Source organism: Pseudophryne corroboree, chromosome 1 (assembly GCF_028390025.1).
Source record: "Pseudophryne corroboree isolate aPseCor3 chromosome 1, aPseCor3.hap2, whole genome shotgun sequence".
In the NCBI taxonomy this organism is placed as follows: domain Eukaryota; kingdom Metazoa; phylum Chordata; class Amphibia; order Anura; family Myobatrachidae; genus Pseudophryne; species Pseudophryne corroboree.
Window position 1 is genome coordinate 1,139,277,438 of NC_086444.1, and position 17,097 is coordinate 1,139,294,534.

General features: G+C 42.6%; 1 long non-coding RNA gene across 1 annotated transcript in view; it reads right to left on the reverse strand.

Annotated features, from left to right (window-relative positions):
• LOC134928455 (uncharacterized) overlaps positions 1-17,097 on the reverse strand; it is a 166,290-nt gene that overhangs the window by 79,543 nt on the left and 69,650 nt on the right. Inside the window, exon 3 of the long non-coding RNA XR_010177931.1 lies at positions 4,551-4,635. This is a non-coding gene — a long non-coding RNA (uncharacterized LOC134928455). The remainder of the gene's footprint in view (positions 1-4,550; positions 4,636-17,097) is intronic.

The following is a 17,097-nucleotide window of genomic DNA, read 5'->3' on the forward strand; positions in this document are numbered from 1 at the left end:
AGCGGTGGTGCTGGGGGCACCAGCCAAAATCTTGCCTAGGGCATCATATTGGTTAGGGCCGGCTCTGTATGCTAGTTCATACTTGCCTACTCTCCCGTATCCTGCGGGAGATACTGGATTTTTTATATAGTCCCCTGCGGGTGTGGATCATCAAATCGACAGTGTCTAGGTCGACAATGTTTAGGTCGACCACCATAGGTCGACAGTCACTAGGTCGACAGGGTTGGAAGGTCGACATGTGCTAGGTCAACAGGTCAAAAGGTCGACATGAGGTTTTTTATGTTTTTTTGGTGTCGTTTTCTTCGTAGAGTGACCGGGAACCCCAATTAGTGCACCTTGTCCCCTCGCATGGCTCGTTACAAGCCGCTGGCTGTTGCGCCCTCAGGGCGACTGCGCTGTGTGCCAGGCACACCTGGCACACACATAGTTACGGCGCTGTGTGTATGTATGGAGAACATATATAAACATTTCATTGTCTTTTATTTTAAATCACAATTTCTTAGCAGTCATACCCAAGATTAGAACCCATGACCTGTTTCACTGACAGCAGAAACTTTACTGATGGAACTATTTGCTCTTGAATAGTAAGCATGAGAATTGTAACTATATGAAGTTACGTGTAATTGTCAGAGAAGTATTTTCATATAGTTAGAATTCTCATATTTCCTGTACAGGAGCAAACAGCTTCATCAGTAAGGTGTCTGCTTCCAGTGTAATAGGTTGTGGTTTCTAATCCTGGGTATGACACTTGTAAAATGTTTATCTACAGTATAGTAAAAAGGGTGTGATTTGTAAGGTGCAGGGACCAGTGAGGAAGTCGGCCACTGAAAAGATAGCGGCAGCTATCAATTAACTTCATTCAGTGGTGTTACAGAATGGGAGAGGTGCCCCCTTCAGAGCAGGAGCCCGGCGGCAGATGACTCTGTTGCCTCCCAGAGTTAAGCCTCTGTATTAAGATGCATATGAGCCTGAGAAAGCTGTTTTTTCCAGGTGGTCAGGGATGGGTGGAAATTTCTTATGATAGCACTGACAGTCACAGCATTAGCAAACCAGTAATGAGTGGGTGTTTGTGAACTCTCCGCTGACATTGATGAATACTTCCTAAATGTCCCAATTTTAGCTGAACAGTCCAGATTTTCAGGAGAACCGTCTGCTGGACATGTAGTGGGCATATAGCCAGGGTTACACCATGGCCTGAGTCATGCCTATTTCAGACAGATCTCTTACACCCAGCATGGGATAGGCATAGCCAGATTAAAAGGGAAGTCCAGGTAGAGAGCATTTTGTCCCTCCTGGAATGGATCATGTTGGGAGGTATGCATAATCTAATATACACCCTCCCCTCCCCCAGGCCCCTGTCCTAAGTGCCCCTTAATTCGGCCCTGAGGATAGGCATGCCGTAAGTGCCAATGCTAGTGATGGCTGCTGTGCTAGCTGATGGAATAAAGTTGGGCTGCGCAATGCCTACACAATTAGTATGGTTGCATACATACTCTGGGCCTAATTCAGATGTGGTGCAATCGCTGCTGCTTCAATAGCATCAATATGGTAATGCAGCAGGGGGTGTCACACCTCCTGCCCCATTACTTATCTGTACTACATCCAAGGACGCAGTACAGGGTCATCTGGCTGCGTGACCCATGGGGTCGGGCAAGTCGACCGCCGCAAGAGCTGCCAAGAAGCCAGGAAATCTCCATCCTGGCCTCGTCCCTGCCCCACAATGGTGGCAATATGCCGCCGTCGCCAGCCGCTCCCCACCCCCAAAACAATCACTGACAGTCTGATGCCCAGGGCCAGATTAGCAATGGGGCGGATGGAGCTACAGCTCCAGGCTCCAGATAAAAAGAGGCCCATCACTATGACAGTATGATGATGATTAACTGCCCAGCGGGTCACATGGCTGCAATAAATCATAAGAATTAAAATTATATTTCTAATTTCCTCACAAAGTTATGCTGTATTTCTACTTTTACATATTTTGGGAGACATTGGGGCTTATAGTGTAGAGAGTGTACACACCCATATGTCACTTGCCACACCCACACAACATTAGCCACACCTCCTCAACTTCTCACAGTAGGCCCTTGATTATTTTCAGCCCCAGGCCCATGCGGACCTTAATCCGGCCCTGCTGATGCCAAGTTGCTTGCAACGCCGCAGGACTCATTCATGCACGTGCAGAACTGGTCCTGCGCATGCGCAAAGTATCAAACATCGGTACTTTACGCATGATAGCGCTGTAACTAACAACACATCTGAATGACCCCTTCTGTTTGCAATCCCTCTGCATTGTGAGTGTGGCCATATATGGACCTGTATGCGACTAAGAATCAAGCCCTAGGTGGGTATTATGTACTAAGCCTTGGAGAGAGATAAAGTGGCTGGAGATAAAGTACCAACCAACCAGCTCCTGTCATTTTTCAAACGCAGCCTGTAACATGACAGTTAGGAGCTGATTGGCTGGTACTTTATCTCCGTCCATTTTATCTTACTCCAAAGCTTAGTAAATAGACCCCATAGTTCCTGAAATAAATTATTAACAGAGGAAAAACTATTTTTCTTAAACAAAGATGCTGTGTAAGAAGAAAAGGATCAGAATAAATCATTTTCCCAGAAATCTCTGGTCAGTATTGTATGGAATACTGAATATACACATATGTACATCTCCTTCATACAGTCAGGTGTTTTGTTGCAGACTTCTTACTAGCTGGGACTTGTAGTTCCACAACAGCTGGAGAGCCACTGGTAGCCTTTCTCTTTCATGAAACACATTTAAAAATAGCTCCCGCTGTTGAATGACCTTTAATTCAATGTGTAGCTGAAATGTACTCCGCTGGGTGCAGGCAGGGCTGTATCTTTTCACCTGAAGCTCAGATGGTATAATGTGCTTAAAGTAGTATATTATTGGTTGCTGACGACATGATAACATGATATACAGTAAGGAACTAAAACTAGGGACCAATACAAACATGAGAGATTTGTATATTTTTAGACAAATCTTTGGTTTGACTGGCATATTGGCATTTGCATATCTCCAAACTGTCCCAATTTTTTTGGGACTGTCCCATTGTCCTACCCACGGGCAGCAGTGTCCCGAAGTAGGGGGGGGGGGGGGGGGGCTCTGTCACTCGTTGCTCTGCTCTGAGCAGCGGTGAATAATATTAATAATAACATGCGCACAGCGTCTATTCACAGGAGACAAGAGGGACGGGGGCATGCCAGCACCCTCATTTCCCTTCTATACAGTCACTCTCACAGCAGTGTTGTATGGCAGGGCCACAACAGCACGATCATGGTTTGTACGCCCCCTTACTTCCCACCAGGAGAAGGCCAGAGAGGAGTTGCAGGTGGTCAGAGGTGGGGCTGGGCCGAGCCATTGACATCATAAGGGCCCTACCTCTTGTGGCAGAATAATGTTAATTACGTGTCTAAGAAGAGGGGGTAAGGCCAAAATTATATAATTATTATAGAATAATGTCATATTGGCCATTCCCCTACCTAACAGAACATGTTACTATTCTCCCCATCCTAACAATTTCACTATGAAGAGGGTACACCCAAAGCCCCAGGAAAATTCAGGAGTCTCCTGGAGGTTCCTGGACAGTAGATAAGTATGCAATATAAAATGGAAGTTGCTCAATCAGTTTAGTAATATCCCTCAGGTGCTGAAAGGGAGGGGTTATTCTAAGCAAGAAAAATACACAAAACAGGTTTTCCCCAGCTCACCAAGGCATCTAGTTTTGAACACTACATGGTGTAATTCAGAGTTCTTAGTTACATATATTTGCAAAGATATGGTTACGTTCCAGGCCAACATCAAGGCTTCTCCGATACTGGAGGTCCCTACGCTGCATGATAACAGCACACACTCTGGGCCATATAATTGTCTACTATAAGGCCACATGATAATAGCACTTACAAAAATGGGTTCCAATGTATAGACAGACAATGTCTAGGTCGACAGTCAATAGGTCGATGCTGACAAAAGGTCGACATGGACAAAAGGTTGACCTATGAAAGGTCGACACTGGAAAAGGTTGGCAGGTACAAAAGGTCAAATGGTTGACATGGCAATGGTCAACACATATGGTCACACAACTTTTGAAGTGTTTTTTTTGGCATTTTTTTACACCTTTTTCATACTTCACCATCCACATGGCCTGTGATTTGGAATAGTAACCTATGCTGAGTGCGTAGCGAAGCAAGGCACCTAGCCCGCAGCTGCGAGCCATGCAAGGGGATACAGTACACTAATTGGGGTTCCCTGTGCTCTGACTATGAAAACGACACATTTTTTAAAAATGACACGTCGATCTTTTTTGTGTTGACCATTTCTCATGTCAACCTTTTCATGTATCAACATTTTCTACCTTTCAACCTTTTCCTGTATCAACCTTTCATAGGTCGACCTTTTGTCCATGTTGACTTTTGTCAGTGACAACCTATTGCATGTCGACTATATGTAGTCGACCTAATGACTGTCAACCTAGACATTGTAGATCTTCTATACCACACCCTGCAAAAATATATCTAAATTGAGGCCAGCTTACCAGGTGTCACCCCCTTGGTCCTCCAAATGTCACTACAAGAACCAGAATGCTCTCCAATTGCTGGTCCCATTTGTGCCGCTCAGAGCTGCAAAATAAAATGAAAGCTGCTTAATCAGTTTATTAACTTCAAGTTTGTAGAAATTGTAACATTTTGTCAAATGTTTATAACTTCTTGTAAAGGAAAATTGTACTCCGAATCTTACAGTGTTTGTATCTGAGGTAAAATCTGTGAGACGCTATACCATTCTACCCCAACAGCACAGGCTCTGCAGTTCTCATAGACCTTTTGTTGGTGTGTATTGTATATGATGATAATGTCAGTGTTTTTATTGTTCGAATTGATGTATTGCAAAAAAATTTCTGTGGAAAAATATTTTTGTACAAAGGAAATTTACTTTAAAAAGAATGGTATAATTATTTGTGTTTGGAGTAATTCTCCTTACCTCTCTGTTGGGAAAAGAGGATAAAAAGAACCAAAGCAGCAAGGACTTACCCGGAGAAGTACAAGGACAACATAACACACCATCACCTAGCAAGGTATCCTACTAGCTTTTGATACCTTATCACAAGATTTTTTTTGTCCAGCATATCATCAATGGAGGAAATGTATCAAACCTTCCAAAGCGTGGAGGAGTGGAAGTGGAGAAGTTGCCCATAGCAACTAGCGTCTAGCTAGAATGTATCAAGTGCATTTTATAAAATTACAGGTAGTACTTAATTGGTTGCTATGGGGAACATCTCCACATGTCCACTTCTCCACTCCTTAGAAAGCTTGATACAACTCCCCCAAAGCCACACAAATGATCGTCCGGAAGGATAGTTAAATGAGGACACATCTGAGATTAGCTGGTCACACTTCCTAACAAATGCAAACAACATTGGTGATTTTCTCTTTCCCTTGAGGCGTTAAATGTGTCACTGCTACAGCTCCATATTTGTTAAGCAAGTTGCAACAAATCACACCTAACCAGAGATGAGGTACAGTATGTCACAAATTACATACATAAATAAATAAATGAATAAATAGAGAAAAACAGTTACAAGCCAGAAATCACTTGCAAAGAAAAAAATTATGGGGGGCAGAGGAGATATAATGACATTATTGACATGACACAATTTGCTAGTGTAGGCCTAATGTCGTATTTTATTACTGAATAACAAGATAGAGTCATAGACGTTAACTATTAATTCCAGTAACCCTATTACCTTTATTTATACACCTGAATAATTTCCATGTGTCACTTTGCTTTGTAATCTGGCTCCCGTGTTCCACTCCCGCTACAGTAATGGATATCTCTCTCAGATATACTGTAACACTGGTGTTTCTGACAGTAATTTATGCCTGTATCTTTTCTGATTATCATAATAAGAATTTGTTCCTCTCCCTTCACTGTTATATTCTCATTTCACTTCTCATTACTTTATTTCTTTCGGATATTCCTCATTCCCAGGGTGTAAATTAAGATATCTTTTCAAGATGTTCATTTTTTTTCCACAGTTGAAAAATATCTGAGAAGAAAATGTTAAGGCCAGTAACACATAGGGAGTGATGAATATTTTTCCGTCAGAAGCCAATTAACCTACCAGTTTGTTTTGCAAGGGCTTGTTTAATAAAATACTGCAAGTGGAACACATTTCTTTAAGCCGTACTAAGCAATTAAATTTTAGTTGTCATGGCAGCACCACACTGCTAAAATGTGGTATCTAATTAGTTGCTATCAGTTACGGTGTTACCTATGAGTACATTAAAAAAATAAAAATAAAACATTAGCACATCTGAATTGGGAAAATCCAGGTACATGTTCTTGAAGCTGTCTAGAAGGGTTCTGTATGTATGGACTGGCGGATGGGATGCTGGCTGTCAATATCCGACAGCGGCATCCCGGCCGCCAAAATGCCAGCAGCGGGGCGAGCGCTAAGAGTCCCCATGCGGGCTTGGTGGCTCACTGCGCTCGCCACAGGATCGAGTGGGAGGAGCCCTGTTGCGACAGAATTTCGGCTGGTGGCATTGACAGCTCTTGGTATTCCGGCATCGGTATCCTGACCGCCTTGATCCCGACAGCCGGTAAATTAAACGCATCCCATCTAGAAGATTAAACGTGGATTTAGGATTATGATGGGTGACTTAACTTTGGTCCCAGACACCCAGTTGGATAGGTCATCAACAATGGCCTCTAGGGCTCGCAGTAGGACACTGCCACGTTGGCCACCTTGCAGAATCTTATGGTGGAATATGATTTGTACGATGTGTGCTGAAGTTTTCTCCCCATCTATTAAAGAATATACTTACTTTTCCCAAGTACATAATTCCTATTCACATGCTGATTTGATTTTGATAGACAAATGGACTTTGCATCATACCCGCCAGTTACAGATTATCCCTATTGTGTGGTCTGACCATACCTCTGTGACTTTTTATTCTATAATAATAGAAAATTGGGATGGAAATGTGTTTGATGGAGATTTCTAAACTTTTACATTTCTGGCAGCTTTTGGGTGGCATTGCGTTTAGCAAATCCTTCAATGCTTGAAAACTGTTAATTTTTGCAAACTGCCGTCCATAGCTCTTTGGAAGACCTCTACAGCCCCCTACAGAATAGGCCTTCATTATTGTGAGCCATGGTGTCTGCTGGCTTTTTGGATCAGTAGGAGGTGCTGTACCTCTCCTACCTGCTATTTTGATTCTGAGTGGGACACTTTTGGGAGATTTGTGGTGCCGAACATGTGAGTTTTAATTAGAACACTAAGTAGAGTTTAACATATATTACACATATGCCATCAGAGCCACACATACCTCTTTACCTCTTACTCCTCCTCCGCAGGACACCAGCATTCGTCACATATGTCCCCATGCTCGCCAATTTGTCACACATGTCTCCATGCACAGCAGCTACTGACAGTAGTGCCCTTTATTCACATTATGCCACAGTAGAGTCCCTTATTAATTTGAAACCAAGCAGTAGTGCCCCTTATACACATCATATCTATCTGGACTCCCTAACTACCGCCTCTGTCCAATCTATCCTCAATGCTGCTGCCCAGCTCATCTTCCTTACTAGCCCAACACTCTCCTCTTCCCCTTCAGAATCCAATTCAAGCTTCTCACACTCATTTATAAGGCTCTCACCAGTTCCGCTCCCATTTACATTTCTCACCTTATCTCCCCTTACACTCCCGCCCATCCTCTTTGCTCCACAAATGCATGCTGCCTCTCCTGCCTACGGATTACTTCCTCCCAGGGCCAGCCTGCCCATATGGCACTTCTGGCAAATGCCAGATGGGGTAATAGGCTGGTGGGGCGGTCCTGTCACATGGAGATCTGGGAAGGCCACACGCAGCGTAGCCTCCGGCACTCTGGTCTCCCTGGAAATGAAGGGGGGCCACAAGTCCACGCCCCCTGACTCGTGTCATGCCCCCGTCGGTAGTGTCTCTGCGTGCGTCCCTGTTATGTGCCCGCGCGTGCACGCACAAGCCAGGGCCGATTTCAGCCCCCAGTCTGTCCCTGCTTCCTCCCACTCCTACCTGTAAGATTTTGCACACGCTGCAGATTTTATACCTCTCCTCATTAAACTCTCCACCTCTCTACAAAATTTCAAACTGGCACTCAATACCCACTTCTTCATCAAACCTTTGTTTTGCAAACATTTTTATGAACTTTGTTAGATGCAGCTGAACCCTTGTGGTGCCATATAAATAAAGGATAATAATAATCATGACACAGTATGTATTATTTATTATTTACAGTTTCTTATATAGTGCAGCATATTCCGTTGCACTTTACAGTTGGAAACAACAGTGATCAAACAAACTGGGTAGTGACAGACATACTGTAGAAGTAGGAGGGCCCTGCTCACAAGATTACAATCTATAGGGGAATAGGAAGGATACACAAGGATAAGAGCTGTCTCAGTGGCGTAACTAGAAATTTTTCTCCCCCAAGCCAAAAAATTCTTTGGCGCCCCCCCCCCCCCCCATAATTGGCACTAGTAAAGGGACAAACATGCAGGAAAAGACTACATTATACCCCAGTTTTGCAACCTGCACGCCCAGACGTTAACCACCACAGGAAAGAAAAATAATCCTGATTCATGCCCCTTACATTATTTGTCATTTTTCCTCCTTATAGTAATGCCCGGTATACATTGTGCCACATACTGCAATGGCCCTTAGACATTATGCCACACACAATAATGCACATGACACAATATGCTCACACTGTAATGCCCCCGACACATTATGCCACACACCGTAATGCCTGTGACAAATTATGACAGGAATCGCAATGCCCGTTATACATTATGCTACACACTGCAATGCCCCTGATACATTATAGCACATACAATGTCTGTGACACATTATGACACACACCGCAATGATCCTGAGACATTATACCACATACCACAATGCCCGTGATATAGTATACAACACACCGTAATGCCTGACACATTATGACACACACTGCGATGTCCGTGATACATTATGCCACACACCGTAATGCCCATTACACATTAAGTTCTACAGTAAGGCTTCTAATTACTTTTAAAATACCTGCTCGTTGCCAGGGGTTTCATGCTCTTGGTTCCATGCACGGTGCCAGGGATTTTCATGCTCAGGTAGTCATGCTCGTTGCCAGGGGTTTCATGCACTGGGTGTCATGCTCGTTGCTAGGGGGTAGTGCTTGTTGCTAGGGCCGTGCGCCCAGTGCCACATATGCCCCCAGTGCCAGATATTTCCCCACAGTGCCAGGTACATGCCCCCAGTGCAAATATACCCCCCCAGTGCCACATATGCCCCCAGTGCCAGATATTCCCCCACAGTGCCACATATGCCCCCTCAGTGCCTGCTCCCCTCAGTGCCAGATATTCCCCCACAGTGCCACATATGCCCTCCTCAGTGCCTAAACCCCCCCCCACCGCTCCTTTGTGTTGGAGGGACACGGAGCGCATAGTGCGCGCCTCTCCCGTATCCCTCCTGGCTCTCCAGGCGGTCTAATAAAGGAAGTGCCGGTTCGTGAGCCAATCAGAGCTCACGAACGGCACTTCCTTTATTAGACCGGCCGGAGAGCCAGGAGGGACACGGGAGAGGCGCGCGCTGTGCCCTCCGTGTCCCTCCAACACAGCAGCGGAGGGAAGGAGACCGCAGATTGACATGCGGACGCTCGTCCGCATGTCAATCTGTGCTAAATCAGTGGCGCCCCCGCAGCCCCTCGCCCCCAAGCCACCGCGAGGACTGCGGGGGCAGTAGTTACGCCACTGAGCTGTCTATAGCATAGAAATCCCTCCAGATTGCAAAGACAGTCTTGATGGGATGTAATTAGATCTGATTGCATCTGAAGGTTGGGTGGGTGGTTCTGGAATTTGATAGGCTTGTCTGAAGAGGTGAGTGTTTGAAAGTTTGGAAGCTAGAGGAAAGTCTTACTGTGCATGGGGGGGGCATTCCATAGGGTGTGTGCTGTCCAAAGAAAGTCCTGCGATTGTGAATGGGAGTGAGTACAGTACCTTAGTCACATTATGCCACACAGCAGTGCCCCTTATTCACATTCTGCCACATAGTAGTGCCCCTTATTTAAAGTAAGCCACACAGTTGTGCCCCTTATTTCAAATTGTCACAGTAAAACCCTTATTCACATTATGCCACACAATAGTGCCCCTTATTCACATTATGCCACACAGTAGAGACCCTTCTTCACAGTATGCCACACAGTAGAGCCCCTTATTCACATTATGCCACACAGTAGAGCACATTATTCACATTATGCTACACAGTAGTGCCCCTTATTTACAATACGCCATACAATAGTACCCCTTATCCACATTATGCCATAGTAGAGCCCTTATTTATATTATGCCACATAGTAGTGCTCCTTATTCACATTACTCCCCCTTTCACATTTTACATTGACATTAGGATGATGACAAATGTGTACCTTTCCCTGCCTGGAGAATGCACTGCAACCCCAGCTAAATACAGAGTACAGAGATTACTTCATGCTGCAAATTGAAGTTTCCGCCATCACACCACCCAATTCATCCACATGCCTAGCGTAAATAGTAGTAATGCTGGTACCGGGTAATAGAATCAGCCTGATTCTTACTGGCTATTGCTGTCACATGTGACAGTTGACAGGAACAGCCACAGATTCTTATAGGCTGCTGCACCGTGATATGTATATCAATCTGTGGACCAGTTTGCAGGGTCACCAGTTGACTAACCACGCTATATTGCTATACGCATATTTACTGTATTTTACTTGCCCAAAAGTGGACAACCCCACTAATTCATGAAGTATAATGTGTTTGGCAGTATGACTAATGACAACGTGACAATGACTAGATTGGTTGAATGAATTTGCCCGGCCACGTGTTACTAGAGCGCAAGAGTCATTTAATGCACAACTCTACATACTAAACTAAGGAATGTGTTATTGTAGTATATTGTACACTACAAATGATAAAACTGTTAGGGTCTCCTGCTCTGTGCTGCCACGTCGTCATGGCAACCGGGAGACAAGTGCTAGCGGAGTAACCTGAGCGTAGCTGATACTCCGGTTCGGGTCTTTTGCTGTGCAGTGGTTACAGGCTCTGTGCACGGCAGGGGATCCGGTGCTGGTTTTTGTGCTCACAGTCTGTGAGGTCTGAGTGGGGCGTGGACAGCACCTGCTATATAAACCCTCTTCTCAGGTTAGGCAGATGCTGCTGAATCTTTGTTGGTTAGTCATTTCCTCAAAGCTTAACAAAAGGTTTTCATAGGTGCGCCTGATGTGTGAAATGTATAACAATTGGTTAAATGCTTTATATAATAAGCAGTCAGAAAACTAGAACTAATAAATAAATAGCAATATAGAGAAATGGGATGAAAAAAGAAGAATATATCTTTATTTATAAAGAAATTTATGAAAAAAAATATTAATAATAATAATAGAATATTCATGTAGAAAAAATGGGAGGAAAAAATCCCGGGGGAGGGGTCGGGGGATGAAACAAATGTAGTACTGATTAACTGGTGGTCAAGATATATGTTGTTTCACAGAATGCTGGTCACTCCAGAATGGTGGCGTCCCACCTCTGGGTGAATCATGAAGGTGTGCAAAAAAATGAAAGTCCAGAGCTTTAAGTCAATTAATATAGAGTCAATTCTAATACTGAAAATTGTATTAAGATCCTAAAAAGGTGAAAAAAGCGAAAAAAATGCGAAAAATATTTTTGGGGTACCCCTGGATTGCCGCTGGCGATAGGGGTCGGGGTGTGGTGAGTGCTAGGTAATTAGGACTCCTGGACAGGCTGTGCCCCTCTAAGCCCGGTCCACCCCGCTGTCGCTCTAAGAGCGCAGCACGGTGCCCTGGTGAGAGGAGAACAGTCGTGAGTCTTGGAGAGGGAGGTAGGGGCTGCTTCTAGCACAGTTAGTGCTGTCCGCCGCGCCTTCTCTCCTCCTACAGGGTCCCTTACCTTAACGCTCCTGCTCCGTCTCCTCGTTCCCCCGCCAGCGGTCTCTTCCGTCTCGGCCGCGGCCCGGCGATCTCCTGCACTTCCGGGTTGGGTCACGTGACCGGTCTCGGATGCCTGTGGGTCCCGTCTATTTCTCGTCGTTCTTTCGTTCTCTCTTTCCTCCGTCCTTGGATTCACGCTCTGTCAGTTGAAATGATTGAATCAAGTAGTGTAAAAAAGCAGTGTGCGCTCCAACGCGTATCGGCCGGTATTGGCCTTCGTCAGGGAGTCTGTCTTCGCCATCTTTAGTGTGGGCTTTTTATGCCCACATCCAGCGGGAGTGGTTTTGATTAATTGTTCCTGAATAGGTACACATGGAAAGGGGGGAGGGGCCAGTTGATTGAATAGAAAGAAACTTGCAGGATATTACTGATGAGTCAAGTTTAACAAAACAATCAAAACACCTAAAAAGGCCCTACTAAGATGTAGCCCAGCCTTAAGCAACAAAACACCTCTATACAAAAAACTCAACCTGACATACCAGCAGTACATGACCAGGGTACATAGCAAGACAGAAAAAGACAACTTAGGACGGACATTGCAGGTTAATGGTGAACAACAAGAGGATTTAGACACAACACAAGACACAGACTTTTCTACCTATAGTTTGAGTGAGGAAACTGACTACGAAAATCTGGCACGTTTTTCACTAGAAAGAGGTTTTCAGGTTTCAGCAGACTTTGAGGAAGCATCCACTTCCCTAAATCAGGGAACAAAGAACTCTACATTACCAGTATCAGACCAGACAGGATGTGCAGGGTTTTTTTTAGGAAAGATTGCAGGCCTGAAGACCTGCGATCAGAAACAGACCACACCAAACAAAAGGAAGTTAGAAGAACTAGAAGAGGAGCCAGAGGAAGAAGAGGGAGGCAGACAACAAAAAAGACACAACACACAGGATTAGACCAAACAGGGATTTTCAATCTCAGCACCACCTCATTAAAAGACTCACATATAACGTTGTTAAACAAGGGACTTAAGTTTGCCCCAACAAAGAAACTCAACAAATTTGAAACTTACCTAGACCTGCATAAGTTTACACGTAAATTGACACTTGCTAAGTATTACAGCAACACCACTACGAATCCAGAGTACAATCAAAACAAGGACGCATTCAAACATTCTGATTTGAGACCAACATCAACCTTTTACCCACAACATATGAGAGGCTCCTTGATTGACACTTTTGAAAAATTAGTCACCAGAGATCTGGACAAAATAGACACGAAAAAAATCAATTACAACCTCAATACTCAAGAACAGGGGGCACTGAAAGAACTGACAGATAACAAAAATCTAATAATCAAACCAGCAGATAAGGGAGGGGGGATTGTCATCTTGGACAAAAGTGACTATATAACAGAGTCTCTTAGAATATTGGGGGACACAGGTACATACGAAACCCTCAAACATGATCCCACCACCAACTACAAGAAAACTTTAGAACACCTACTCACGCAAGGCTTAGAAAAAGGAATACTGACGAAGAAGGAACATGGCTTTTTAGATACAAAAAATCCCATCATACCAGTGTTCTACTATTTACCTAAGATACACAAAAATCAGACAAAACCACCAGGCCGCCCTATAATATCCGGGATAGGATCACTCACATCAAACCTATCACAATACATTGATACCTTCTTGCAGCCATATGTACAGACACAAAAATCATACATCAGGGACACTACAGATATCATTAAAACATTGGACAACATGACATGGTCAGAAAACTTCTGGTTATGTACCAGCGACATAACATCACTATATACTGTAATCGATCAAACACAGGGATTGGAAGCATTACATTACTTCCTTGAAAAAGACCCGTCAATAGAAAGAACACAGACCAATTTCTTACTAGACTGCGTGAGATTCATCCTACAACATAACTATTTCTGGTTTGAAGAAACATTCTACAGACAGACGACTGGCACCGCCATGGGGACTAGGTTCGCCCCGAGTTATGCCAACCTCTTCATGAGTAGGTGGGAGGATGACTACATCTGGGGTGGGCATGATTTCGGGGCGGACCTGGTCCTATGGCGGAGATATATTGACGATGTAATCTTCATATGGCAGGGCACTGAGGAACGACTGACAAACTTCCTTGAATACATTAATGCAAACACCAACAATCTGGTATTCACGACTGACTACAGCAAGACTTCAGTTAATTTTTTAGACATCACGGTGTTCATAGAAGGGACCACCGTTAATACTAAAACTTTTCAAAAAAGTGTAGACGTAAATAGCTATATTTTAACCACCAGTGGACACCACCGAAATTGGCTACGTAACATCCCTTCGGGCCAATTCAAGAGGGTTAGGAGAAACTGCACAAAGATAGAAGATTACCACACTCAGGCAAACGAAATGAAGACCCAATTCCTTATGAAAGGGTATAAAGAAGACAGTTTAGATGGAGACCTAAAGAAAGTCGGGGAACTAGAAAGAGGGACACTCCTGACATACAAAGACAAAAACAACAAAAAAGAACAAATGAAAGACTGGAAAGTAACATTTCAAACACAATACAACAACAAGAATAAACAATTGGAAAAAATCATTCAAGATCATTGGCATATCCTTCTACAAGATGAAAGTTTAGGGGACATATTACCCGCCAAACCAAAGGTAATCTATAGGAAGGCACCCAACCTCAAGTCTAAAATAACACACAGCCATTTGCATAAGAAAGAGACGGTACAGACTACCATTCTAGGCACCACTTTAAGTAAAGGATTCTTCCATTGCAACTCTTGCCAATATTGTAAAATGAACCACGTTTCCACCAAGTGCACCACAAACTTTCAATCGAATGTCACACAAGAAATTTATGTGATCCAGGAACATATATCATGTCAATCTAAGGGTGTCATTTATCTGATAGAATGCCCTTGTCACCTACAATATATAGGGAGGACAACAAGACCCCTGAAAACCAGAACTTCAGAACATATTAGGAACATAAAAAGAGGTCTAGAAACACACAGTCTCTCTAACCATTTTAGAAAAGAACATAACCAAAATCCAGAAGGAATGAAATTGACAGGAATAAAAATGGTAAAACAGAATTGGAGAGGGGGTGATTTTTTCAGGACAATAAACAAGGAAGAGCTAAAATGGATGTTCACCTTAAAAACTTTAAAACCCCATGGGTTAAATTTAGACAATGAGGTAAGGACCATTATCACAGGCAAATGACGACACTGTACACTAATGAGAAGCAATAGATCACACACAGCACGTAAAGACAACTCCACTCTCACGTATAGGAGAAATCATTCAACCACTAAGTCCATATAAAATGTCCACATAAAACAACTGCATGCACAATAAAAGCAATATACCTTAAAACATGAAGAATACATACCACCAATTAATTATCTATGCTTAACTATACCATTTATTTTTAAGTATAGCGTAATTAATATCCGGACGATATTACCCTATCTTTATTATTATCAATCTCTACCTCATCATATCAATACTGTCTACTATCCGCTTTTATCAATAATATTACTAGCGTACGAATACTATCATTAGCGCTCTCCAAGCTTGTACAGACTATAGTTCGATATTATCCTCACTATCCTTTTCACTATCCAATTACTTATACTGTTGTGTGTATACTATCAGGACTTACTATTTACATAATTAGGGACACAAAGAAATACGTGCCCTTAAATGTTCCTACTTTATTTCATTTATTTTATTTAGTTATCATTACCATTTTATTTTTATTTTTTATTTTTAATTTTATTTTGATTTTTATTTTTATTTTTATTTTATATTTAGTTTTATTCTATTTTTATTTTATTTTATATTTATTATTATTATTTTATATTTATTTTTATATTTATTTTTATTTTTATTTTTATTTTATTATTTTTATGTTTATTTACATTTATTTATTATTATCACTATTATTTTTATTTTTATTTTATTTTATTTTAATTTTGTATTTACTGTATTCATTATCATTACCATTTTATTTTTATTTTTTATTTTTAATTTTATTTTGATTTTTATTTTTATTTTTATTTTTATTTTATATTTAGTTTTATTCTATTTTTATTTTATTTTATATTTATTATTATTATTTTATATTTATTTTTATATTTATTTTTATTTTTATTTTTATTTTATTATTTTTATGTTTATTTACATTTATTTATTATTATCACTATTATTTTTATTTTTATTTTATTTTATTTTAATTTTGTATTTACTGTATTCATTATTATATATATATATTCTTTCCATTCACTTGTTCCCCGCTTATGGAATTCCTTCTTGACTCATCAGTAATATCCTGCAAGTTTCTTTCTATTCAATCAACTGGCCCCTCCCCCCTTTCCATGTGTACCTATTCAGGAACAATTAATCAAAACCACTCCCGCTGGATGTGGGCATAAAAAGCCCACACTAAAGATGGCGAAGACAGACTCCCTGACGAAGGCCAATACCGGCCGATACGCGTTGGAGCGCACACTGCTTTTTTACACTACTTGATTCAATCATTTCAACTGACAGAGCGTGAATCCAAGGACGGAGGAAAGAGAGAACGAAAGAACGACGAGAAATAGACGGGACCCACAGGCATCCGAGACCGGTCACGTGACCCAACCCGGAAGTGCAGGAGATCGCCGGGCCGCGGCCGAGACGGAAGAGACCGCTGGCGGGGGAACGAGGAGACGGAGCAGGAGCGTTAAGGTAAGGGACCCTGTAGGAGGAGAGAAGGCGCGGCGGACAGCACTAACTGTGCTAGAAGCAGCCCCTACCTCCCTCTCCAAGACTCACGACTGTTCTCCTCTCACCAGGGCACCGTGCTGCGCTCTTAGAGCGACAGCGGGGTGGACCGGGCTTAGAGGGGCACAGCCTGTCCAGGAGTCCTAATTACCTAGCACTCACCACACCCCGACCCCTATCGCCAGCGGCAATCCAGGGGTACCCCAAAAATATTTTTCTCATTTTTTTCGCTTTTTTCACCTTTTTAGGATCTTAATACAATTTTCAGTATTAGAATTGACTCTATATTAATTGACTTAAAGCTCTGG